The sequence below is a fragment of the Canis lupus genome, chromosome 6 (assembly GCF_048164855.1).
Source record: "Canis lupus baileyi chromosome 6, mCanLup2.hap1, whole genome shotgun sequence".
Taxonomy (NCBI): Eukaryota; Metazoa; Chordata; class Mammalia; order Carnivora; family Canidae; genus Canis; species Canis lupus.
Window position 1 is genome coordinate 28,955,535 of NC_132843.1, and position 27,627 is coordinate 28,983,161.

General features: G+C 42.7%; 3 long non-coding RNA genes across 4 annotated transcripts in view; 2 read left to right on the plus strand and 1 right to left on the minus strand.

The window, feature by feature from the left end:
- Positions 1-27,627, plus strand: part of LOC140635166 (uncharacterized) — a 337,126-nt gene that overhangs the window by 178,392 nt on the left and 131,107 nt on the right. The window lies entirely within an intron of this gene.
- LOC140635170 (uncharacterized) lies at positions 698-27,238 on the plus strand. 2 transcript variants are annotated; one of them, XR_012032503.1, is made up of 4 exons: positions 698-866; positions 7,211-7,337; positions 24,567-24,646; positions 27,089-27,238. It is a non-coding gene; the product is annotated as an uncharacterized lncRNA (long non-coding RNA). The 2 variants fall into 2 exon arrangements; XR_012032504.1 differs by lacking the exon at positions 698-866 and adding an exon at positions 896-1,200.
- Positions 6,811-14,695, minus strand: LOC140635171 (uncharacterized). The gene is made up of 3 exons (XR_012032505.1): positions 14,533-14,695; positions 11,675-11,763; positions 6,811-8,230 (listed from the first exon to the last, which is right to left on the minus strand). It is a non-coding gene; the product is annotated as an uncharacterized lncRNA (long non-coding RNA).

The window sequence follows — 27,627 nt, forward strand, 5'->3', positions numbered from 1 at the left end:
GCGGCCATAACTAGGGCGCATTTGAAGTCGGAAAAGGGGAGTTGTATTTGTTCTGAACCTAAATCCTCTTTAAAAATAATAATTCTTGGATGTTATTCTTATATTCAGTTCATTTCAAAGAGTCTTTCCTATGTACTTATTTTGTGTCCAGCCCCAGGTAGGAGCTAATTTTTTAACCATGTCCCACTGCACCCCACCCCACCTTAATCCCATTCTAGGTCAAGACTGTGGCCTGTCTTGCCTCTTGTTGCCCCTCCAACCTATTCCTAGAAACATTCAGAAACTTTGCAGGTAGAAATTACCTGTGTTTATAATTTATGAAACCCAAAGAGCAGTGGAGAGAAAAATGAATGAATCTGGCATGATTACAAAGACAAAGGCAGCTCTGGATACATTTCCACAAGCCAGGGTGGGTTGAATTTTCTCTAGAGAAAGTGTGCTTATTTGTGGTTTCCCACCAACCTCTTGGTTCAGAGAGCATCTACAAAGTGCTAGATGAAACAGGCTTATGTGTGATTTCAAAGGTGTGTTAGAATCTTGGGGTAAGATTTCATGAGCCCCAACCCCTTAAACTGCCCTTCTGTGGGCTCCAAATTTTACAGTCCGAGCACTGCTTTTCTGAGGTAGGCATTTCTCTTAGCATTCTTCTAAAGGCGATTCACCTGGGAGATGGAATGCCGTGGTTCCTGATGTCATCTACAGGAGGGCAGTCCTGGAAGTGGTAGTAGTTTACTGATTACTTGCTTCATACCAGGCAGTATCCTAAGCCCATGGCATATTTATATAGTTTGATATTCATGATGGCACTGTAACTGTATACTATTACTATCTGCATGTTACATGTGAAGGAACTGAACTTTAGAAAGGTTAAGTACTTTGTCAAAGTTCACATAGCTTGTATATGGTTGCTATAGACTGAATGTTTGTGTTTCCCCAAAGTTCATATGTTGAAATCTGATTCCCAGTGTGATGGTATTTGGAGGTGCCATCTTTTGAATATGATTGGATTGTGAGTGTGGCACTCTCATCAATGGGATTAGTGCCCTTTTAAAAGAGATCCCAGAGAGCCCCTTCACCCTTTCACCCATTCACCATGTGGAGACATGGTGAAAAGATGGCTGTCTATGAACGAGGAAGCAGAGCCTTGCTAGACATCAAATCTGCCAGCACCTTGATCTTGGACTTTCAGCCTTCAAAACTGTGAGAAATAAATTTCTATTGTTTTTAAGTCACCCAGTCTATAATATTTTTATTATAGCAGCTCAGACTCAGACAATGGTAGAGACTGGATTTGACTTCAGAACCTATACTCTTAATAAGTGTATAATACTGTTGCCATTCTAAGTAAAGTAATTATATGACTCTCAGAAATAGAGAGCTCATCATAAAACACTATGTGTGTGTGAGAGGGTGGTGGGGAGGTGTTTATTGTGAATTAACTTTCTAACCCTTAGTAAATTACTAATCTAGAATTTATCTGAGATGGTTAATGTAATTCTGACTTCTGTAAGGTCATTATTAACATTTTATTATTTGCCTTTAAGTCAATTGAAGGTACATACCAGGGAGTAATTACTTGCTAAGTAACCCAGCTATGTTCTCCTTCCCTTCCTTTTTTCCTTCATTTAGGCTTCTTCCTTCTCCCTTCTTCCCTTTCTCTTCTTTCTTTCCTTTTCAATAATTTGGTTATTTCTGAGTATTTGCTTTGTGCCTGTCATGTGCTAACCAATGGAAGTACAAAGATAAGTAAGTCTCAGTCTGTATTCTTAAGACCTCACAGCCTGCAAAGGGAGTTAAAAATAATTACTATTCAACATGGCAATGGTTATAAAGGAGCAGATTTTCCAAACTAGTTTTTTTTAAGAACACTCTTTGGCAGAATGTTAAGTAAGGGTATCATGAAAAAGAAGTATTTTAAGTTAAAACAAGTTTAGGAAATGCTGGGTTAAATAAAATTAAGCAAGCTTTATCTTACAGGGAATTTTCAGACCTCTAAATTGCTCATGTGCTCCACGAATTACCAAGAAGGAAAGAGAATATATTTTGCAGCCCAGTTGACCTCAGAACACTTCTTTTTTTTTTTATGGCACACATAATGAAATATTCAGTCACTCTTCTCTCTCTCCCTTGTCCATTATCCATCCATCTGTCCATCCATTCAGCCAATCTTCCTTCCATTTATCCAGTATATTTCAAGTACTCACTATGTGCCAGACATTGTGTTGCATTCTGGGAATCCATCAATAAACAAATCTGTGGAGTTAGTATTTTAGTTGGGGAGATAAACATCAAACAAGCAAATACATATGTAAGATTATCAGAGTGTGGTAAGATCCACATGGGAAATAACCAGAGTTTTAAGATGAGGGAAAAAAAGAAAGAAAAAAACCAGAGTGATCTACTTACGTAGGTGGTTGAGAAACCCCCCTGTGAGCAAAAGACATTTAAAGCAAGTACCTGGAGGAAGAGAATGAGCCAGCTTTGCAAAGAGCAAGAGGAAGAACCATCCAGGAAGAAGAAACGGCAAGTGCCAAAACCCTGGAATGCAGAAAGGCTTGGCAAGCTCCAGGAATTGAGCTTCCTCCAGGAGCGCAGGTCTGCTTCAAGGCAGAAGGCTGAACTTGACACATTTTTAAGAATTAGAATCTCATCATCATGATATCACAGAGTTGGAGGAGACCCTGACACCATCTATTCCAAGTTCTTATCCAAGAGGATCCCGTCTTCTGAGATATAGGGCTGCCTGCTCTGCTTGGCTCTGTTTGTAGGGTTTTCCCCTTTAGATGCGCAGTAAACTTCAGCCCCAGAACGTAGCTGGGGAAAGCATTGCTTGTGACATTTCTCTCCTTTATATGAAATGAGGACTAGTGAGGATTGGGTTTAAGGAGAAAATTTCTCTCAGAGGTGCAAATTCCAATACAAGTGATCATAGCCGATACCCTTTAGTCCAGCCTAAAAATAGCAAATAACAAGATGGAAGGGGGAAATTGACAGAGACGCAAGCTAGACTCAATGGCCAAGGAATGGGAGGAGGATAACTCTGATTGGTGAAGACTGAGTGCCTCACTCCCAAAGCTTTTATCTTTCAATTCTTCCTGCAAGATTAAGCATCCCCAAACACCGCTTTTATGGTCTCTGCCCTGGTTCAAGGAGTTACAATGGATCTTCTTTACTGTCAAGTCAAGTAAAAATCTCCCTGCTTAGACATTCAGGACTATCCATTATCATCATCATTTTCTTTTGGGTAATCCTTTGCCTTCTTCTTATCCCCTTCCCCAGCATACACACACACACACACACACACACACACACACACACACACACTGAATTTGTTTCATTGTGCACTTAGTGCCACAAAAGAATAATACAATAATTCTTATTTGAGGATCACACTCTTGACTTTAATCCTGTCCTTTCCTGACTGTTTGACTATGTATCTTGCAGACCTTCAACTTCCTCATCTACATTAATAGATGTTAATAATAATAATGCTTGTTGTGATGCCTGGGTAGCTCAGTTGGTTGAATGGTGACTCTTGGTTTTGGTTAAGGTGATAATCTCAGGGTCATGAGACCAAGTCCCATGTTGGGCTCCATGCTCAGTGGAGAGTCTGCTTGAGATTATCTCCCTCTCCCTCTGCCCCTCCCCCACTCTATCTCTCTCAAATCAATATATAAATCTTAAAAAAATAGTAATACTATAATAATACTTGTCGCATGGAGATGTTGTTATTTTAACTGTCACAGTATCTTCCCTATTATGGACTCCTTCACTGGAAACTCATTTCTTCCATCTTGCTTGCTATCTGCTGGGCCCCCTACTCTTTGGTTCTCTCATCCTTGTTTGGACTTTATGATCCTTACTTAGCTATTCACAGTTGGCCTTTGACACATAGATTCTGGTTCCCATTTGATGCATGTTTTACCTTCAAAGGTAACCTGACCTTCCTTCCCAGTTCTTATTTCCAAGTAACTCAGCCTGGATAGGAGTTCTCAGCTCCTGCTTATTTGAGAGGAAGAGTTGGAAAGTTGTTTTCTGAGGTCTAACCTCAGTAAGTTGAGACAGTTGAGGTCTAGTTCTTTCCTCTTGGCTGGTTTTTGCTCAGCAAAGAACTCCCTTTGGTTTTTTTCTGGCTGCAGAAGGCATTCCCAGAGTTTTTGTTCTGCTTTTTAGCCTCTTGGTCTTGTGATTCTCAACAGTCACTGATGCATGCTCTGTGGCTGGCCATGCTTTCTAAACTCTGGTTTACTGTGACCTAAAGAAATTCAAAGTGAGGGTGGAAGAGCTTTGTTCCGAACTCAGAATCCAGCATGTCCTAGCTCTTACCATAGCCATAACTATCCCTAAAGAAATTCTTGCAGATCATCTGTATATTTTTCTCCTTTCCACTATAGATGTCATAAGTTTGTAGGTGAATAGGAATAAGGCATGAGCTACTCAGATCCTTTCCCTAGTGTTGCTAGTGGTTGAGGAAGCAATGGGGGAAAGTATAATATAGTAAAAAGTGGCACCTACATAGAATAGGTCTGTTTTCTTGTCAGTAGCTGGAGAAGAATGGCTCAGAAAAAATGCATTCAATCCTGAGACATGCCTGAGGATGGACTTTTCCATGAACTAATGATTTCAAGCCCCTTGTCCTTGCTGCAAGTAGAGAATTGTTTGGAACTTGTAAAATATGAGTAAAGGAGGATGAGGTGTTTTATGTATCCCTCCAGCAGAATTTCACAATTTATCATTGGTCATAAGCATATCACATGATCATCACAAATAGGGAAGGCCAGGAAATGGTATTAAACTGTGTTCATTGCCTTCCTGAATTAAATTGCGGTTCTGTTTTTAGGTAGAAGTGATAACATTTGGTAGGCAACTACACTGTCTACCACTGCAACAATACTTTTCAACCTACCCTACCTCCCAATTCTCTGGGCTCTTCCTCTTGCAACATTTCTTCCCATACTTACCTCTTCAGTGTTACCAGCACCCAGATCAAGGCTTAAATGGGAGTGTAGGCCACCCCAAAAGAACGGTAGAATACCTACTGGTGGTCTCGGGTCCCATATAAAAAGCATCCTCACCAGTTCTGGGTATCAGAGACCATCTGATAGGGAAGCAATAACATGCTTTTCTCCTGGAAAGATGCTAGAAGACCATTTGGAGCCCTTTTAGCTGACAGGGGTCAACTCTGTGGTGTTGTGACCCTGCCATCTCTGCATGCCCACCAATATCATCTCCCATGTCTTCCTTGTCTAGCTGATCCTGAGTCCCTGATATCCATATCCAGAATGTATTATCTGTTCATATTCTTATGAACAGGGCTACGACTTAGACACACTCATGGGTACAAAGAATAAGTGTACATTATGTATTTTATGCATTGTTTAATTGGAATCCAGAGCAGAGTGCTGGGCTGCAGAATTTTACCTCTCCATGGAAGCATTTACTGATTAAGGAGAAGCAAAAAGATGCGTTCTCCCTCTCTGCCATCCTCCATCATTTAAGTTTATAATACTCCTGACTTTCTCTCCATTCAACCCCATTGTGTATTACACTTTTTACTATACAGAGCTATTGGTAAGGTCCCACTAGGTGGGTTAGCTAAGTGGACTGGCATATGGATCAAGGGCAGAAATTCAGTTTCCTAATTAACCATTTTATTCAATGACCTCTGGATGGGTCTAGATAAGTTATTGTTGGGTCTTTTCAGTGGAGAAATCAATATTTGCTTTAGGTAAAAATACTCCAATATGAGGCATATAGGTATGCCAGGAGCATTGTTTTGAATCAAGACCTATTCTGTGTATGTGCTTCTTGAATAGTCTTTGAATCAGAACCCCTAGGATTAGAACACAGTGCTAATAAAGTAAACTGGCTGCATCATTCTGGGGGCTCAAATATGTTTTCTTTATTATGTAGCTATAGATTGACTCCTTATGCTTGCAACTCCAGTCATAGGACACCCTTTAACATTAGATACAAAAAGATCCCTTGATATGGTTATTCTTTGACACCCTAACCCAGTGGTTTTCACTAAAGCCATGGCCATGGCCTCAGAGTTCTAGGATTGTTGGGCTTAGCTAGGACCTAGGCATTGGCATTTTTATTTCCCCTACCCACTTAGGTAACTCTAACATGCAGCTCAGAGTGTAAAATTAACTCCTAACCCTAACAGGAAACCTAACTTTAGGCTTCTCTAACCCCTGTCACAAACTAACACTCCCAAATCAGTCAGAGCTGACCCTGTCCTCAACTACACACCAGCCTCTAAGTCTTAATCATTGAGCTGATGTCATGCTAGATCTAACATATCATCTACCCCACCCCATTGCTACAGAGAATATTCATAGATGTGAATTCTAGCTCTGGAAATAGGTAATTTCCTAATGGAGGGTATAGACCATCTTCAAATACAGAAACAATGACCTACTTTGGCTACAGACTATTTCTTCTTAGTCTCAAGCTTCCTACTAAGCTGGCCACAGACTGGTTCCAAGCTCACACCCAAAGTTACCCTATAATCATGGTCGTATAGTTGCTACCTTGTTCTGATGACTCCTGGACTCTTTCTTTGGTTAATAAATTATTCCATACCTGATAAATTTAAAATTTATAACCCTAGCCACAAATGGAACCCAGGGCTCTAGCTTCAGTCTAACCTCAAACCCTGGCCATAAACTAACAACCCAGCCCAGAAAGACCTCTACTCTTGGCTGATTGCAAATCATAAACATCATCATTTTTTTTAAATGAAAAAATTTAGATATATACAGACACCAAGAAACTGGTAATTTAACCCTATATACTTATCTCCCAGCTCCAGTAACAATCAGTATGTGGCCATTCTTGTTTCATTCATATCTTTACCTATACTTACTTCCATCCTCTCCTAGGTTATTCTGAAGGAAATACAGACATTATTATATCCTGTCACCTGGGTGTGTTTTGGTTTATTTCTATAAAATATAAGCGCTCTTTTGAAAAAGATAACCATGATACAATGATCACATCTAAAACTTAACAAACTTAAAAATTCTTTATGCACAGATATCTAGTAAATGTTCATATTTCTCCATTTCTTATATATATATATTACTGCTATATATATATATTTAGTTTTTTTGATACAAATAATATCTGTACTTTGTTATTTGTCTCTTCTAAATTGACAGTTTTCCTTTTTTTCATGTTTATTGCATTTTTATTTCTTTTCAAGGAACTTCCAAGTCTGAAGCCCTAAATGTGGGGCCCTGCTGGCCTCTAGTCCTGGCCACTGATGCACCAGCACAAACTGTCTCATAGAAGGAAAGCTCTGGTCAAGAGGGGTGCAAGCCAGGGAGTGGGTAGGTTCATGTCCCTCGGTACAACCACTGATTATGTCACCAAGTAAAGCTTTTGCCTTTCAACTAGTGAGGAACACGTCACTCTCATATTAGATGATGGTCATGTCTTATGTTTGTCATGGCCACTCTGTCTGCTGACATGCGATCATGACAGCAAAGATGCAAGCAAACAAGCTGTGAATATATATCAAAAACCTACAGTTACATGCACAGAATAAACTCACACTGCCCCTGCCCACCCTCAGTCTGGTTATGGCAATAAGAATCATTCAAGGCAGGATTCATAGTTCAGAGCTGTGGTCACCAAGAAGGGCTTATTAAGGTGGCCAGTGTCATCACTTCTGGGAATGTAGGGAAAGGAAGGGATTTGAATTGAAGAATCACCAGGAGGAAGGGAGAAGCATCCAGACAGCTTCCTTTTGGAGAGGATGGATCCTAATCTCAAACTGGCCAGACTTTGGTCTTGAGGACTTGACAGTTTCTTTGAGCAACGAGTTCACATTTGAGTGTTGGGATTTTTGAAGCATTTGGTTTGATTAGGGTTGAGTGAAGTAGCAGAAAACAGCATCTTCAGCAACTCCATATTGCCTTCCTGCCTAGGAAGGATGTTCAAGCTTCTTGGCTGACATTCAAGTCTCTGCCCATCACTTCCAGCCTATTTTGACAGTGGTAGCTCTCCCTTTTCTCTTACTGGAATCTTCTCCAGTCAGACTGAGCTCCTCGCTGCTTCCCAAAAAGGCCATGTGCTTTCATACTTCCTTGCATCTGTCAAGTTTTTCTCTACCCTTGGAATGCCCTTCCTACAGCCCTCATGTGCACATGCTGTCCAGAGTCGGGATGATCATACTCAGGCCAGACAGGAACTCTAACGAAGCAGCAGAAGATGAAGTCAGCTTGAATACAAAGCAAAAGAAACACTCGTCAAAATGACCCAGAGCCTGGTACTAGAAGGTGCCTGGATGCCTAAACAGCCAACAGAGGAGTGTGAGCCAGGAGAGATGTCACTCCAACCTGGTACTCACAGTACGGCTCAACTCATCCAAAATGAAAGCTCGATGGAAACATGTTGAGCAAAATTATACATGCTCATTTCTTAACATAGCTTTCAGATTTAATCGTAGGGAACGTTTGTTTTGGTTTGAATTTCTCTCATTTTTAGATACCATTTTCTCTCCCAAACTAGGTCATTTGAATTATCTGCTGATAGTTCAAATCTGTAGATAATTTGCTTTTACTCACATTCCTAAGAACTAATTACCTGTACATATAAAATGATGAAATCTCATTATATTTTCTTTTAAAACTCTGACATGCATTTAATTACATTAGTCAATTATTACTGTACATGCTGAGGATTTGCTATTGACCAGCTCGTGCTGGAATATTTACTGCACAGATGTGTTACTTTAATTAAACAAATGTGATTACACACATATCAATTTTTATTTGGTTTCAAAGCCCAGAATCTAAAAGTGACGCAGTTGGCAAAGCTGTGCGGTGCAGTGCTGGTTCCCGGGAACACAGCAAGAGGCTCTTTACTGGGGGAACACAGAGAGCCTGCAACTCAGCATGGGAAACTTCAACCATAAGTGGGTTTTTGTTGGTGTGTAAGTGCCATTGAGTGAACCGAAGAAGGGAACAAACAAACCAGCCCTGAATCTTCCTAGAACATCTTCAGCTTTGTTCTCTTATAAATAGAGAGACCAGGGATTGTGTTTAGAGAACCTACAGGAAAACTAACCTAAAAGTCAATCCATTTGAGAGTGGGAATTGCTTGGGATTGGTGTTCCGGTTAGGGAGAAGATCTGATATTTGTCTTTAACATCAGGGTGAAGTAGAACAACATTAGAACTTTGGATTTGGTCTCTTGGTCTCCTTCCTGCCATAACCTATAGCATATACCCAAACAGTGAGGTTAGCATCAAGAAGGATAACCTCCCATTATCTAGTCCCAGTTAAGCAGCTTTGAGTAATAATATGAAGATGTAGACAGAAAATCAGAATGTGCTATACAAACCAGAGAAACGTGAAGTTCTCCATGACTTCTGGCACAGTGACTGCAACATATCAGGTACTTAGTAAATAGCCTTGGGTATTAATAATTAATTATAATAATTATATTAATCAAATAGAATATAAATACAAATAAATATATTAAGTATAATAATAATTCAGTATAATAATTAATTAATTAAGTCAATCCATTAATCCACAAACATTTACCAAGCCTTGTATGAACTGGTGGTTGGTGGGCACAGACAGAAAGGCAGAAGATCTTTGTTCACACAAGTGCAGACTAATTGTTTTCCTTAGTTTTACACATGAGTGATCACTGTGTTAGTTCTCAGGAGTGTCCCTGTCTGGGCTTCATTGGTATGCCACATGAAGAACCAACCCAATGGGTCAAGTCAACTAGAAGTTCTGCTTAAACTATGTGTCTTCAGGTCTCATGGATGTGGACAGCATTTCCAAGGATAAGGTTGGGGAGCAAATGAGATGGGACATGTCTGGGTTTTCAAATATACTTTGAGCATGGAGAACTCACTGAAGTAGTGAAGAGTGTGTGCCATCAACTCTAGGTGCAGAAGGAGTTTTGCCAAAGAAGAGACTTCTTTTGCCAAAGACCGCCTTCTTTATTTTTTGCTACAAAAAATAAAGGCTCAGGATTGGGGATGGACACCTAGGTCAGGAAAACACTCCACTCTGTGGCTTTACCACCTTGTGACAGCTTCCTCATCTAATGGTGAAGACAAAACTCATCTGAAAATGTTTTTCAGGGATTATAAACCACATATATGTGATGTCCGGTGCTCAGTAGGTTTTCAGAAAGTTGTTGGAGGTTTTGCTGGTAAAGGAGCTAGTATAGACCAGCTGGGTAAGGTAGGTTGTTGGAGGGAGTTGTTTTCAGTTACTTTGCCTATGCCATTCTTCCTTTTGGCATGTTACCTACCGCTTGTCCATTCCCACGTCAAGGGGAAAGCCTAAGGTAAGTACATTTACAGAGTTTTAGGAGCAGGAACACTATGTGGTCAGCTCCCAGGAAGTGAGTTGCATAAGGTCTTGCAGCTATGAAGGGGCAGAGTTAGAATTATAACCCAAGTCTTGTTACTTTAAGAGAAATACTCCCTGTATTACATTTCTCAGTGGGATGAGTGTTACACACCATCCACAGAGATACACCTTTAAGAAGAGGGATGGGTGGAGGGCAGTGATTAATCCAAACCAATAATGGCATTTCAGGCACTTCTGCCTCACCCAGAGACACTCTTGGGATATTATTGGAATAGATCCACCTTCCTGGTAGTTCTTAAGTTATCTACACAAGGAGCCCCTGTTTTTCCTATACTTGAGTTTTCTGACCAGTATGGCTAGAAATAAGGATCATATTACTCAGTTGGGGATTAGGGCACTTTCTCTAGGCTCCAAGCCCCTCTCCTTCATTGTAGGGTACTATATAAATGTTACAATTTTCCATATGTGCCATGAAATAAACAAGGTTAGGGAGCATTGGCCTAACTAGTCTAGCTGGTTTAGAAGACAGCTTGAATTTTGGCTTCACCTTTGAATAGCCAACTAACCCCAGCATAGTGAATTATTTGAGCCTCAGTTTCCTCATGAGTGGAATGGATATAATTTCATCTTTTAATTTTGTTTTTTTTAAATTTTTTTAATTTATTTATGATAGTCACAGAGAGAGAGAGAGAGAGAGAGAGAGAGAGAGAGGCAGAGAGATATAGGCAAAGGAAGAAGCAGGCTCCATGCACTGGGAGCCCAACGTGGGATTCTATCCCGAGTCTCCAGGATCTCGCCCTGGGCTAAAGGTAGGCGCTAAACCGCTGCGCCACCCAGGGATCCCCCATCTTGTAGTTTTGCTGTAAGGATTCAGAGAGACTGTCTGGTATAGTGTCTGAAATAACATAAATATCCGATAATGGTGGGTTGAAAGTACCACTTTTTTTCAATTTATAATTTTCTTTGTTAAAGTAGAGAGTACAACTTCTGGCTTCCACTACTCACAGTTTGGTGGATGGAGTCAGGAGATAACTTAGCTGTTTAAGCTCTGAGCTTTGGCTATGATCCCTCTCTGTCTCAAGTTCCATTTGGTTTGCCAATAGTGGTTCTGGTCTGAAAGGGTCACTGCTTAGAGTAGAGACTGGGGTGAGGCCATGCTGGCCTCCTCCTCCCAGAGGCAGCCAGCTCAGGCCCAGCCCAGTACCCTTACCCCACCCAGCTCCCTGGTTGCTGATCTCATACTTTTGCCAGGGCTAATTATACTTAAACCAGATTTGTAGGAAGCAAGATGCATGCACACACAGCCAAAGCCTGGAATTGCTTACCCGAAAACACGTTCCCTCCTCCTTCTGCTCCAGTTCTCAGTCTTACCAGAAGCGGGGGCGGGGATGGGCGAAGAAATGGAGTTTGCACCCTGTGTGCAGAGGCAAGGGGATCCTGGAGTCACCCTCTACCTCGCTGCCCCGGATTAGCTCTGGCCTGCAGCCGCAGGTCACAGGAACAAAGTGGAGCCAGCGAGGCACTGGGCTTTTCCTCCCTCCGAGTGGGTCACTGTAGGTTGCACCCAGCTCTTTGGGGGGCGAGGGCTGGGCTGCTAGCCCACTGTACCTCATTATGTATTCCTTCATTGTTTCCTATGCAAATTAAGTTAATGAGAATTAGGAACATAATGGAGCCCATTCACCGTTCTAGTCGCTGGAAAATGGGTTTGACTACCAATTTTCCATTACAGCTGTTTTGTAATTACCGTGGAATACTCTGAATTCTAATGGAGACGCGGAGCTGCCTGACAGCCTCTCGACTACTTTTTTTTTTTTTTTTTAAAGAAAGGCTTAAAAAAAAAAAAAAAAAGGAAACCTACATCCTATAGCATAAAAGCCTTTCAATCAGAGTGTCCCCAGTTTGGCTTCTGCCATGAAAGTCTCCTCCACTGTTGCAGGAAGGACGTACTGCCGCGGGTGGGTTTCCTAACCTTTGCTGGGATTAGATTAGTTACCTGGTAGTACCAAAGTTATCCCTTGCCTTGGAAGCAATCAAAGCAGAATTTGGGGCTACATTCAATCAGGGGCTGCCCTGTGATGGGGTCAGAGCAGCCCAGGGCTAGTGTATACTGCTTCCTGCTTGATCTGATCTTCCCATCCCTCTCTAGCCATAGACATTCTCTTACTTACCTGTTGCTAAATTCTGGACACTTATCATGATAGAGTATTCTTTGATATTATGAGTCCTTCTTTTTTAGCACCAAAGTTTCTAGGAGGAGGAACATGTTACAGTTCAAGGAATTCAATATTTGTAAATAGATCAAAATGACTAGAACATAGGATGCAAGGGGATGTGAGTAAGGCTGACAACAGTGAGCACTGAGCAAAGAGAATGTGGAGCCCATTGTGTCATGTGAGGCTAAAAAGTCAAGATTTTATTCTTAAGGCCTCTTAAGCAGGGGAAATGCATGATGAGAGTTTAGAAGGATGTTCTGGTTACAATATGGAGAAAGGATTTGGATATATATATCTTGGGATGGGGTTGTTTTGGTTACTGGACACATAAAACTCAGGTAAGGGCTATGGCAGCTATATACTACTTCTAATTGATGATGGAATCATGAAAGCTTGAACTAAAGAGGTGATAATTGGGATGGAGAGAAGGGGATGAATTCTGAAGATGCTTAGGAAGTAGAATTGACAAGTTTGATGATGAATAGGATATGTGTGTATTACGGGGCAATAGGGGACTTCAGGGCATCCTCCTTGGCTTATTGGGTGATGCAATTCACCAGAATATAACAATATTGAGAACTAAAATTTTCAGAGAGTGTAACATGTGCCAGACATTGTTTTATTTTATACATATAGTCCATTTGATCTTTCCCATAATCTAATGAGGTAAGAACTATCACTAACCCCAGATCATCAGAGAAGAGGGATGCATGGGTGCCTCAGCGGTTGAGCGTCTGCCTTGGCTCAGGGCGTAATCCCAGGATCCCAGATCGATTCCAACATTTGGGCTCCTTGGAGGAGCCTGCTTCTCCCTCTGTCTATGTCTCTGCCTCTCTCTCTATGTGTCTTATGAATAAATAAATAAAATCTTTTAAAAAAAATCATCAGAGAAGAGTTGAGACATAGGGAGGTAAACAAACAAACTTGTCCCAAGTTTTCAGAGTCAGGAAATGCTAGAGCCAGGACTCAAATCTAGGTGATCTAGTTCTATAGGCCAGATATATAACTCTTGGAAAAGGAGATTCGCTCTGGTGTGCATGTGTGTATGTGTGTGTGCATGCACGTGTGTGCACACACATATGTGAGAGAGATAGAAATAAAAACAGATAGGAAAACAGAATAAGAGAGCATTATCAGTTGTGGATGTATGAACTGAAGGTGCTTTTACAACACTATGGTATAGATTTCCTGAGGGAGTTTGGATAGATAGGATATAGTCTACAAGGGAAGACTGGGATCAAAATACAAGTTTGTGAGGTGTCAGCCTTCCAATTGATATTTGAAGACATGGAAATGGTTCAGAATATCCTAGGAGAGATGATGCTCTGGAGAACTCCAGTTTTTGCATGCTGGACTGAAAAAAAAGGACCTTCTATGGGATACGGGGAGAGAATAGCCCAAGAGCAAGGTGAATCTGAGGGAGGGCAGGTTAAGTTTCAGATCCCTGGAATTTAGGAAAGAGTAAGAGTGCATTTCAGGTTGTTTCTCCAAAAATTAGACCCTGAAACAAGTAATTTATCAGAGGTGATTCAGAAGCTCTAGGAAGGTCGTGGCTTCATCCTGAGGCAAGATTTCACCTCTACACCGTGTTTTCCTGATGTGCTTGGAAGTCATTTCTCAGTTTTAGCATCTTTTGCCACCTGGAGAGGCTGAGAATTTTCAAAACCATCAAATCCTGATGTCTTTTTATTTCACAGTTCTTCCCTCATTTATCTCTCTCCTCTCACATTCTACTATAAGCCCCAGGAAGAAACCTGGCAGTGCCTTCAGCACTTTGTTTGGAAATCACCCTGGCTAGATAACCAGGTTCATCCCGTACAAGTTCTGCTTTCCCCTACAGCAGATGACAATTTGCTAGACCTTCTGCTGCCACATGATAGAGGTCCCCCTTCCTCCAGTTCCCAGTAGAATGTTCTTTACTCTGAGTCCTCACTGGCAGTGTTCTTGTCATCTAGGTTTCTACTCACACTTTGCTCAAGACTCTTTAGGCTTTCTCTACCATGCTCCTCAAAAGTCTTCTAGCTTCTTCCTGTTTGCTGTGGCTTTGGGAACAGCAGTCAGGAAAGGAAGATCATAAGCAGGCTGTAAGCTGAAAGCACAAGCTGTGACTTTTGAGCATGGCCTGAAACCTCTGTCCATGCTCGGTGTCTCTTACCTTGTGATGAGGCTGTCTTGCAAAAGCCAGGACCTTTCTTTCATCACAGAGCTGACTGGATACCTGGCTCAGGGGCCGGAGGAGGATCCAGGGGAAGGCAGAGAAATTGTTTCCCCAGTTACTGTTTCATACTACTGAGGTGAATCTGCAGATAAGCAACTGTATGTGTGAGCTACAAAAATAGCTGCTACTTCACTTCTGCTTCTTCAGATCTCCAAGGAACCTCCTTGAGGCCACCCTAACTAGAAATACACAAGAAAGGAAATAGCAAGAAATATGGTTCAGCCTAGGGGGTCAACACTTTACAAAGACATCATGCCTATGTTCCAGTTACCCCCAAAATCTTTGCATAACTGCACCAGTTTACTGGAATACCTTCCCTCTGCTTCCTACCTCTGTCCCAACCTGGGCCTCAGCCCTAACAGTACCTCCACTGTGACTAGTCCTAATATGTCCCCATGATATTTAATACCTTCATTACAGCATGAGTCACATGTCTGATTTTTGTTTTTTATCTCTGCCCTTCCCCCACCAGCATTTAAGCTCCTTAAAAGATCATATGCCACATTTTCCCTAATATCCTTAAAAGTTATTGCCTGGTACATATAGGTGTTTAATAAGTTTGAATGAAGGAAGGAAGAAAAATGAGTACCTCTGCTCTTTAGTGTGTTTTGGATAAAATAGTGTTCCAATTCATGAGGTCATTGTAAAGATAAAAGGTACTAAAATATGTGTAAGGGCTCAATTCATGGTAGGTTATTGTGGAAGCTCCAGAGTTCTCTGTATCAGCCTAGCCCTGTGGTGTGGCAGATGGCCACTCAGTCTTCAACAAGCCCTCCTTCAACACCGTGCCCTGCCAAAGTTGTCATCCTGGAACCACCCAGTCAGGGTGAGGCAAAATCTTGAAGAGTGCTATATGTTTGCAAAGCTCTGGAAGGGGATGCACTGATAAAATTCCCTCTTTGAGGGAAGAGACATATGATCTTTACTGAGGGTTCCCCAGTTAGCTGGGGATAAAATGAGCTCAGCCTTGGGGAAACCATGATCATAGGAATATGTTGTCTATGGACCTGAAGAGTTAGTGTGTCACTTGACCTAGATCTCACCCAGGGTAATGAACAGATGAGGTAAGCAAGGTGTCATCTATCTGTCTGTGTATTTGTTTATTCAACACGTGTGTGCACACACGCACACACACACAATTTTTATATATATTTATATTATAAAATATATAATTTTACAAATGCTGCATTAATATTGGGGTATACAAAAGTTAATACATGTAAAATGCTTGAAATGGTGCCCAGTGCCTATAACCCCAAATATTTGTTGTTGTTATTATTATTATTATTATTATTGAAGTGATACATATAGTTCTCCATTTATGCTTTATATTTGTAGATATGCAGGTGTTATCTATTCTCTCTCTCTGTCTCTCTCTGAGTCCTTAGTTGGTTTCTACAGTGTGTCATCTAGACTGATTACTCATCTGATTCTTGACTAATTGCTATGACTTATTGAGCCCTTATGTGCCAGGAACTGTGCTAACTACTTTAATTTCACAAGGCTTATGATTAAATTCAGTTGCATATAGCATAAAAACCCATCTGATTTCTTTCTGTCACGTAAAAGTGCCTGGAGGTAACAACCAGGGCTAGTAAGATGGTTCCACCATATCATTAAGAAACCAGGACTTCCTCTACCTTTTTGTTTCACTAGTTGTAAGGGAAGCTGGGAAGTGTGGGATTTTAGCTGGGGGGCATCATTGCCCTGAATAAAAATCAGACTCTATTACCAGAAAGAAGGGGAGAATGGATATTGAGTGGCGTCATGGCCTCTCAGACCTGAGCACCTGATTCTATTTGATCGGAAATAAAAAGATGACCTCTCCTCTGCATTCTGGGTTCCTACCAAGCCTGAGGAGAATAATTGTTGCCCCCAGGTATTATACAGATAAAATCATGGCTCGAACATGGCTAACAGGAGAGGTTGGGTCATTCTTAGACCAGTGATAGATAGGAGTCTGGCAAAGTGGCATAGTGATCCATTTTGAATGAGTTTTGAAGATTGACTCATAGAAATTTCAAGGGTCTAAAGATGAGATATTGTTCAGACCTACTATTTTTGTTTACCTCCGCTCCAGCTATTGAGGGAGAAAATTTCTGCTCTGTGTCAAAAGGGAGACAGATGTCAGTTTGAAAAGGAAAGAAGCAGAGGGTCAGTTGCCACCTCTCACCAGGACCTAATTCACACTCAGGGAACATTTGATCCTCTGGGCTCTGAGGGAAGTTTAATTGAAATGCAAAAACCAAAGGTCAAAACCATGTAAAATTTAAAGGCCATTTTTACTATTTGACAAGGAACAAATTGTAACTTGATATTGCTTTTAGATGCAATTTTGTTCAGTGAAATTAGATTATGCTCAACTAAAGCACCTTCTTTAGAGCTTTTAGATTAAATATTAGAACTTATTAGAAGGACCTTGATTTCGTCAGTAAATACCAAGGAAAATATTTGGTGGGAAATGCAGCTGCCTAATTTGCATTAATACAAACGAGAACTATTAAGCTTAGTTGATTAGCATATTCATATGTACTGTAGTCCCCGTGTATTTAAAATAGATTCTGCTAGATTCTGATTACAAACTCAGTGTATGTATAACTCCGTGAACCAGAGCCTTGGCAATAGATTGTGCCTTGGAGTGTGAGGGTGGCAGCAGGAGGGTAAAAGAATACTGGTCTCGAGTTTGTTTCCATAATGTGTACCATGAAGAGCCGGCCCCATCCTCAATTCTCTGAGAACCAGATGAAAACCAGAGAGATAGGAACCCAGGATAGGAGGCCAGGGAGCAAGATGTGTCAGAACAAATATGTGTGAGAACGAGACCCACTTTGACAACAGCATTCATTTCCTCAAGAACCTTGAGGAAATGAATCCTTACTTGGCACATATGGAGCTGATCTTCTGACTTCCTGACTGATTCTGTGACGTGGCCTTTTTATAGCTGGGAATGTTTCTGTATGGAAGATGTCTCTTAATGGGGGAACTCTGAGGAGCAGGCCGGGGAGGGCAGGCTAGAGCTACATGGCTGCTCCTGCTTTCATGGAGCCTATGAGTGACGCCCAATCAACCATGTGCCTCAAGAGGGAAACAGGCCTACCTGAGGAGGGACAGGATTCTAGAGACCTTCCAGGGGGCATTAGAGGGGAGCATGAGCACTGGCACAGGGGGAAAACATGAGTTGGGGTGGTTGTGTGATGGTGCAGCCCCTGAAGCAGGGGCTGGAAAATGAAGGGGAGACACCTGGCCATGACAGGGATTGTTCCGTTTACCATCCTGCCAGCTCTTTAATGCAAATCAGTTTGTTCCCTTTCCAAAAGTTCTCTGTAGACTGATTTTTTTCTTTTGTGGATAAATTGATAATCTTTCTTTAAGTTGCGAATTAATTCTGAGATGATTCAATTTTATTTCTGATGATCTTTTAGGATCTCTGTCTTCCTATAACCCAACACTCCCCCACTACCCAACATACCTAGGAATAAATATAATAAATGAGCTATAAACACCCAAACATACTTGCTAATTCAAAGGGATGCTAATGATCTGTTAAGGAAAATATTTTATAGAACAAATAATCTTCCTCATTCCTTGGCCTAAGATTCCTTGTAAAGTTTCTGAGAGCAGAGAACCAGGTCGGGCCTCCAGACACCCAGGATGGAGACGGATGTGACACTAGATGGGCGTCATGGAGACATCTCTTTCTTCTCTCTTCTGCCCTGGCCCTTACCCTATGACATATGGTACCTATGCATTTTGAGAAATCATGCCCCCAGACAGGTCATTTTGTGTTCTCTGCTCCCCCAAGTGCATTTCCTCTGTTTACTGTTTTTAAGGTGACAGCTTTAGGTGAGTATAGTGAGTGGCTAATACACCTGAATAGGTTGATGCATATTGCTTACAGATAAGGTCAATGCCCCATAAATATTTATAGGTTAGTGCTCTCTGGGGAGGGCAGCACACTAAAGGTCATTGACCTTAGTGTTCCTTGCTCAGGTGTCTCTGCTGGTCCTAGAGCTTCCAGAGCAGGCACACATTGGCTAACACCTTTTGAGATGGGTGTCCACAGCAGAAGGTGAGAGAAGGCAGCACAACATTCACTTTCCTGATGATTCTGTTTATTTACTTTGCTCTTTTGTGCTGTCACTTTTCTGGGACCTAACATGTAGAATATTGGTGCCAGAAACAATTATAGACATTATTTTATTCTAAAAATAAAGCTGAGGGTCAGGAGAGTCCTGAGGCTTGCCTCAGTGATGCAGTCCAAATCGGTGCCACATATTCTGAACCTCAGACCAGTATGTGAGTTATTTCTAACGTGTATTTGGTTTACATTGATCGAAGCTGCCCTCTGTGTGCTTTATAATTAGATGTAACAGGTTTTCAGGTAGATGCAGGAAGCAAAAAGCTCCACATTTGGTGACTTTTCTTGAACTTAAACATCTATCCATCCATCCATTTGTTCATTCTTGTAATGAAAACTTAATGAGCGCCTCCCATGTGCCAAGAGTGTTCCAGGTCCTAGAGGTGAAGCCAGGAGCAGAAAGACAAAACCCTGGGCTTGGGAAGCTTGCCTTCCAGTGAGGGGAGTAAGAATGAAATGTAGGGCAGCCTGGGTAGCTCAGCTGTTTAGCGCCGCTTTCAGCCCAGGGTGTGGTCCTGGAGACCCAGGATGGAGTCCCACGTCGGGCTCCCTGCATGGAATGGAGCCTACTTCTCCTTCTGCCTGTGTCTGTGCCTCTTTTTCTTTCTCTGTGGGTCTCTCATGAATAAATAAATTAAATCTTAAAAAAAAAAAAAAAGAAATGTAGCTGCCAGGTGGGGATACCTGCCCTAAGGAAGGATGTGGCAGGGTATGACAGTAGAGTAGACCAGGCTCTTGTCCTGAGAGGAGGCTGTGGGGAAGCATTACAGTTGTTCACGGTGACATCTGAACAACTGGAGGTATTGGGGAAGGAGGCATAAGATTATTTGGGAAGAGAGAGTGTTCCAGATAGAGACAGAAGACATAGGGGGAGAGATAATGAGGCCCAAGGGAGGGAAGTAGGATGGAGGGCACACAGGAGCAAGATCTGGATCAGGCAAGTGCATGGGGAGAGGACAACATATAATATATTGTCCAGCTGGCACCTTCTGATAGTGAAAGACGTGCTGCTTGTAATCAGTCCAGGACAGACATGAGCAGTAGGGTCGAGGGTGGGCTGGGGTGCATGGCATCTACTGGGAGGGCCAAGGTGTGCTGGCTCCTGCTGTGTGTGGGTGAGAAAACTCAAACATGTGAGCCGAGGGTGTTGTGGTTTTGAGGATGTAGGCACCAGCAGGGAGATGTGTCAGGGGCAACTGCAATGATCCAGGTAGGATGCGTGGGGTTGTGAGCGGATGGGGCAGTGGCGAGGAGGAGTGGTGCATTTTAGAGACATACTGACAGTAGGGCCGACAGGATTTCCTGGCAAACTGGAGGAGGGTGGGAAAGGAAAGGAGAGCTGGGGTTAACTCCATGGCCTGAGCTGCTAGAAGACAGCTAGCAGCTGTCTCTACTGAGATGCCAGGAGACTGAGGAAACATCAGGTGTGAAGAGAAATGAAGTTTGGTCTTATCTATTGCAATGGACTGAATATTTGTGTCCCCTTCAAAATTCATATGTTAAAATTTTAATCCCCAGAGTGATGGCATTGGGAAGTGGAGCATTTGGGGGGTGATTAGGTCAGGAGGGCAGAGCCCTCATGAATGGATTTAGTGCTCTTATGAAAGAGACTCCAGAGAGCTTCCCAGTCCCTTCACCATGTGGGGAGATGGCAGAAAGACAGCCATCTATGAGCCAGGGGGTGCACCCTTGTTAAATACCCAAGCTGCTGGTGCCTTGATCTCAGACTTCCAGCCTCTAGGACTGTGAGCAATACATTTCTGTTGTTTATGAACGACCCAGTCTGTGGTATTGTGTTATAGCAGCCTGAACGAAATAAGGCATCCACGTTACCTTTGATATAACATCAAACTGAAGAGCTCGTATGTAGTAGAAACAGGAGTCTTCAGGATATATATTTGGTATTGGAAGTCCCTGGAGCCAGATGACATCCCTGAGCCAGTGAGTATAGACAGAGAAGAAAGCCAGGCCCGGGCCTTGTCACAGGTTAGCAGGACCAGGAAGGAACAGAGATGGAGGGAAGCGAGGAGAGAGGTGGTCTAAGGTCAAGTAGGAAAATATTGCCAAGCTCTCCTGTAACTGTTCAGGATGTTTTCAACATGACAAAGGTTGAAAGCAGGATGTAGTGGGTGGAGGGAGGAAGCAGTGAGCCCTGAACGCCAGGGACTGGTCCTGTGAAGGCAGGAACGGCTATGTCATGAGCAGTGTATGCATGGGGCTGTGGGGGGGAGGTCAGAACAGGAGAAATGCCATGAGCTGACTTCTCTTGGGGCAGATGGAGCTGTGGGTATGGAATGTGCCATCTGAGCAGCCTGAGGCAAACACTCCTTCCTCTGTGGACACCAGCTTCCTTTTGAGCAGAGCCCAACTGCAACTATAAGGCATGCTTGGTGGAAAGCGAGAATTTGTGAGGAAGAAGCCAGCCAGACATCAGGCAGTTGGAAGTGTTGATGGCATTAATACAGGCCAGAATAAAAGAGCAGAGGGGAAATGGTGCCAGTCCTGGAGTGGGAAGAATTCTCAGGCCAGCAGTGGGAATTGTAGACAAAGCACCAAGACCAGGAACTTACAGAGTAAAGGGGTCAGATCTAGCTTTTGCCACATCCTAGTTTGGCCTCGCTGAGCCCTTGTCTCTTTGTCTCTAAAACTGGGTATAGCCCTACTTCATCTGTGTTGCTGCAAGAGTTAAGTGGGATGAATTATACTACAATCAATTTATGTAGGCCTAATCCATTATAGAAATGTGATGCATTCATTTTCCTTGTCTTTGTAATTTTTATTTACAAAGACAAGGAAACAGATTTATTTATCTGTTTAAATTGGGACAGTGTGGGGGCTTGTTTCTAGGGGAGAACACCGAGGAACAGGGCAAGTAGTCTTCGGTTGGTGAATGTCTAGGAACTCCTGTGGGGGAAGGAAGGTGATTGCAGCTCTGAGATCACTTCTAGCACAAGGATGACAGCAAAGGTTAGACTTCATGTTTATAACACAAGCTTCATGCTGTCATGGGTCCCTACACATCTTCTCATTAAAGATGACCAGCTCTAACCTGCCCTTCCAGAGCCTGCTAATGGGAAGAAGAGTGGGCTTCCTGAGCAGTATCTAGTTCATTCCCTCATGCTCATGAGGGCCACGTGAAGCCCCAGCCTGCCTTCTCTCACCACACTGTCTGGGGCTGGTTGTGTGAGATGACCAGCTCTGGGCGCCCCTCTGTCCTCACAGACACCCAGGTAGGGATCACGGACTGTGAAATGAGCCAGTCCTCAGTCCATAGAGGGTGTCCCTGAATGCAGGGGCACGTGACAGCTATCCTGAACGCCTGCTCCCTGTGGTCAGACCACGTCCAGGTAGTATGTTTTCAGCTAAAGGATGGCACCCAGATCTCTGTGGCCTCTGTCACTAGCTACCCTCAAATCCCTGTAGCCTCCATCTGACACCAATAGGGTCACTAAAGAATTGGATAACCAAGTCACCAAGGTGACTCGGGAAGGTGCAAATAGGGGCTTCATCCTGCCCACAGGCCCAGCTTAGGTGTACGTGCCTAGGGAAATGGGGTACAGGGCAGGGTGTGTAATTGTGTGGAGAGCCAAGGGGCTTGCTGGTGGACTCAGGAGTGGTGCAGCCTAAGGCTTCAACAGGAAGGGTCAGAAAGGCCAAGCTGGTGGCAACAGGGCTCTCAGGATGGGGGGTTCACTCTGACCATTGACCAGCCTTGCTTACAGCTAGCCCTGAGGTTTAGATGTTTGGTCAGGTTTTCCCAGGAGTGCAGAGTTCTCATTCAGCCTTTGGGTCCTTCTTCCTGCTGAAGCTGAGTGACTGTTGGGAGTCTTCGAGGTGTGCCCTCAGAGCTGACTTCTTAACCTATTTTAGTGCAGAATTCTGAGCAGTCCTGCCCGCATGTGCAATGACCTCATGGGTCAAACCGAGCTCTTTCAGCTCCAGAGGCAACAGGTACGTCTCCCAGACCCATCCCTTCTGTGTGTGCTGCTCGCAGCAAGAGCCTGCCTCAAGGCTCGGGAAGCATTGAAGGACACAAAACCCTTATGCAGAGTGGCGACGCTCCACAGGGACGGTTTGAGCACCAGCGAGCAAGCGGCAGTGGTAGTGGGAGCATTTCCGTTCCCAGAGCCTCCAGAGTGGCTCACTCAGTCCTCTACCTTTGGCCTGGCAGCTGTGCCTTTGCTCGGGCCCTGGATAAAGCCCAACCGGGAAAGAGGCCGTTCACCTTCCCAGATGAGACCACCAGGGGGCAGTGGAGCACACTCGCAGGAGGCAGCAGCTGCAGGACCAGGAAGGTTGGCGAAGCTTCTGAGGCCGGGGAAACAGGCTAGGCGACCCTAGGGTCAGAAACCATCCTCAGAGCACCCTGTACCCTCTCAGAGAATGGACGAACTGGGCTTTGGCTTCACATCAGCCAGCTTTTATCTTTAGGCAGAAACTATCCAACCTTTATAGCCTCATCATCATTTTGTTCTGGACCATCACCCTTATTTCCTGGCATGAATAGCCCAGAGAGGTTGTGTAACTAAACTGAAGACACACAGCTGCAAAAGTGGTCAAGCAATCGATTTTTCACAGTGAGATTTTAACCCCAAGGACCTTCCTTATTGCTCTGTAGTGATTAATCCAGTCCTCACCAGGGAAGTAGATAGCCAGGCCACACTTCATACCTTTGCCAGAATCTCTTGGGGGAGAGGCAAGGGTCTTGCCTGAAATCTGCATTTCTAGCAAGCTCTCCAGGTGATTCAGATAAATGTGCTAAATGAGAACCCTGCCCTTGTGGGGGAATGTGACCTAAACCAAATCATAAAGAAAGTGAGTTTTTTCTTCCGTGTTCCCATACCACCCCCTCTTTACTCATGCAGGGCTTCTAGTCACCCGCCCCCTACCCCCAGCCCATGATGTCAGGTGCTCACCTTTAAAATCCCTTTCTGCCAAGGACTTATCTCCATCACTCCTGGCTTCCCCGTCTCACACTCTGACAGGGACTAACACTGAGCTGCCCTTTACCATCATACCTTCCAAAGTGACAACAAGTTAATCTGATTAAAAAATCAATTCTAGTGGGATTAAGATACACAGTTGCTCCAACAACTGGCCAATCCCAGGTGTCATGGGAATTTAAAGCAGGGATTTCTGGACATAACATCACAGCCTGGGCTTTTAATCCAGAAGTGCTGGATTAAATACAATAATACAATAAAGATGAGAATTTCAGGGAAGAGTAGAGAGATGCATTCTGAAAGAGAGATACTTGGCACTAGGATCTGGGTTTAAGAGGTATTTTGCCTGTATTGTGGTGATGACTGATGTAGATCTCAGGGTTTTTTGTTGTTGTTGTTGTTGAGAAGGGGAAGTACTGTTTTTCAGTATGATACTTTTTCAGTACTGGTTTATTCAGAGATAATATATATGCATGCAAAATATTCAAGCAAAATAAACATTATAAATTTTACTATAGTCCTGTTACCCAGATAACATCTATTCAGTCATCTCTCTGAGTATGACAATGATGAAAAATTGCTGCACTTTACTGAGCACCTACTATGTGCTGGACACAGTGCTATGTACTTCCCATGCATTCTATCATCTTATTCTCACGTGGTCCATGGACAGGGCATAATAGCCTTTTTTTTTTTTTTCAGGGTAATGAAGTTGGAAACAGAGAAGTTGAATAATTTGTGCAAGATGAACTGCTATGTAATGGGACAAAAACCCAACTCAGGTTTCTCTTGTACCAGAGCTCAGATTCTATTATTTTTTTTTTTTTTTTTTTTAGAGCTCAGATTCTTATACTGGCTACATATGCAGGCACATGCACAACCTGTAGACATGCACACACCTGTACCACTCCTTTCACCCCACAGACACACACTGAATCTGCGTGCAGATACACCACACATACATACACAGAACTCATGCACCGCACAGACACATATGCCCTGTAGACACACATATGGCAAGACTCACACAAAGGACCCACACACCCTACAGACACACAGAATTTACACCCAGACATGCACACATGCACCAGAGATACACACACATATGCACATACTGCAGACACCCACAGATTTCACACATATGTACTGAAGATATGTACACAGAACTCATAGACATGCTCATACTATAGAGAAACACAGAAAACTCACACATACACCACAGGTATATACACAGGACTCACACACACATTGAAATATACACACCAGACAGACCATACACACCATAGTCACATATGTGCATGGGGGCATAGAGTCACACATACATACAGAGGTTCTTCTGAAATCTGTTTTTTGAAAATTCAATATGTATATAGAACTTTTATTCTTTCAGAATCCTGTGGGGAATTCTATTGCAGAGATCAATCATAATCTTTCTGATCAAATCTGATTAGTAGCTCTCTAAGTTTCTGAAAAATATTTGAATTACAATAAAATAACAAAAGTGGGAAGTTGGGGGGTTTTCATTAAGTTCCAGATTGCATGCATTATATCATTTAATCTTCATAATAACCCTGTGTGTAATCTCATTTTGCGGTTACAAAAACTGAGATTCAGATGGTTTTAGAGCTTCCAAGGGACAGCTCCAGGAAGCAGAGCTAGGAAGTATCTCCAGACCTACCCTCAATATGAGTTTGCTTTTCACGAACATCCATGTCTATACTTGTCTGTGTTGGAGAAATTCCTGGAAGAGAAATTCCAAGTCCAGGGTTACATACATTCTCCAGTTTATGGACATTGCTGAACTGGTCTTTGGAGAACTGTACCAATGTGCAAATAAATGCCTTATTTCCTTTTAATTTTGCCAGGACTGGATATTTTTATCTTTGTCTATTTGTTAGGTGAAAAGTTATATTTAAGTGTTAGACAAATCCCTTTAGGGAATTAGGTTTTGACTGACATGGTCAGAAAAGGGTTTGTGGTATAGGAAGATGGTGACATTGAAGGATGAATAGTTTTGTTTTAGCAGAAGATATTTTTCTTGGTGACAGGGACATGGAATCAGACAGCATTCTGGGGTTCCTAGCAGTTTCAGTGCTTCTGACCTGTTGAATTGCATGTAGAAGTTCTTTGAAGCTTGCTTGTCATTGTGACACTCTGTCCTGAGGCTCAGTGTTTGGGAGATGTGCCTCCTGCAGACACAAACACCATGTAGTCTTAGGAGGTGGAGGAAAGTGTGTGAAAGTATAGCTCACCCTCACCTGTGATACTGTAACAGGACCATCTCCTGGACACATAGAAAGTGACATTAGGGGCCACCTCAGAAGCATGTTGGTGGCAATTTTGGACTGTGTGTGTGGACTCTTTACCCTTGGTTGCTTCTTAGGCTCCCTGTGCAAAATAGGCATTAGCAGAGCAGCTCCATGGTGCCAACAGCTTTTGCTTTCCAGTCTTGAGCTGGTGGCTGCTGGAGGATTTGTTCTTGCTGTATGTTTTAGCTCTGGATTTTACACAGGTAGCTGCTTGTTGCTTTACAAATGGTGGCTCTCCAGGTTCATGTTTTATTGGATTGTGATAGAATGGTGCAGGTGGCTCTGGAGGTAAGCCTGGGTCTGTGTCATATCCCCAGGCTGCCCCTTGCCTCCCTTGAGAAGCTGCCCACAGTAGTCCTGCTCGTCTCTGTTACCACCTGCCAACCTCTTTAGCTCAGCTCGGCACCCCTAGGGCTGGGCGGCCCTGGGCAGCTCCCGGAATTCACTCAGCCGTTGCAGATTTGACACACCATCAAAATTGCAACTATTCCTTTCTCAAATTTTACCTTCCTGAGCTTTTCTTGCAGCTTTTTGTTGCCTGAAAGATTGGATTTCCAGCTTCTGTTGTAAATTTTCTTCTAAGTGGGCTCCCTTGGTATGTATGGTGGAAGAGAAAGCAAGAAAAGAAAAAAAAAAAGCTACGGGGGAACTGCCCCTTCCATGGTCTATGTAGCCTGAAGTCTTCATTTCTAGAGAGGCTTTCTCTCCATGAACTGGGGCCCCAGAAAAGAAGCTGAATTATAGCGAGGAGACTAAGTGTGGGCTCTTTCTCCAAGTGTCTGAAAAAATATGACAAAGCTTAAAGAAAAGCAGGAATACATAAAAATAGTTGGCTTTCCTTTCTCCTTGGAGTTGTTTTATAAGGAGCTTTGTGGCCTTGACTCTGAAGGGTGATTGGTTTTTTGCCTTGTCTAGCCTAGGTGCTGAGAGCAACCAGTGGATGAGAAGCCTGCCTGCCTCTTCTCCATGACCAACATATTCTGGCCACCCAGTTGTTCTATGTACAGGGGGCCTACAAAATACAGAGTTAAGTATTTTTGGTAAATATAGCAGACTCTTAATTCACATGAATGTTACTCCCAATTTCTCTTTTATATCCTTTGTATTATTTTTATCATGCATGCTACTTTTATAAATACTATAAGCACAATAAACTGCTACTATTTTTTGCTTTAGATGTTTATCTTCCAGAGCTATTAAAATAGCAATAAAGAAAATTTTATTTTGCCTTTATTAATTCTATTTTCATCCTTTTTTATTTTATTTTGCATAGATCCCAGTTTCTGTTTCGTATCTTATTCTTTCTTTCTTATTTTGGTATCTTAGTTTTAAAAACTTTCTTTGATCTTTCTTCAGATATAGGTCTTCTAACATTGAATTCTTTTTTTTTTTTTTTTTTTGAGAAAGTAGTTGTGTCTCATTCATTTTTGAAAGACTTCTTTTCTGAATATAGT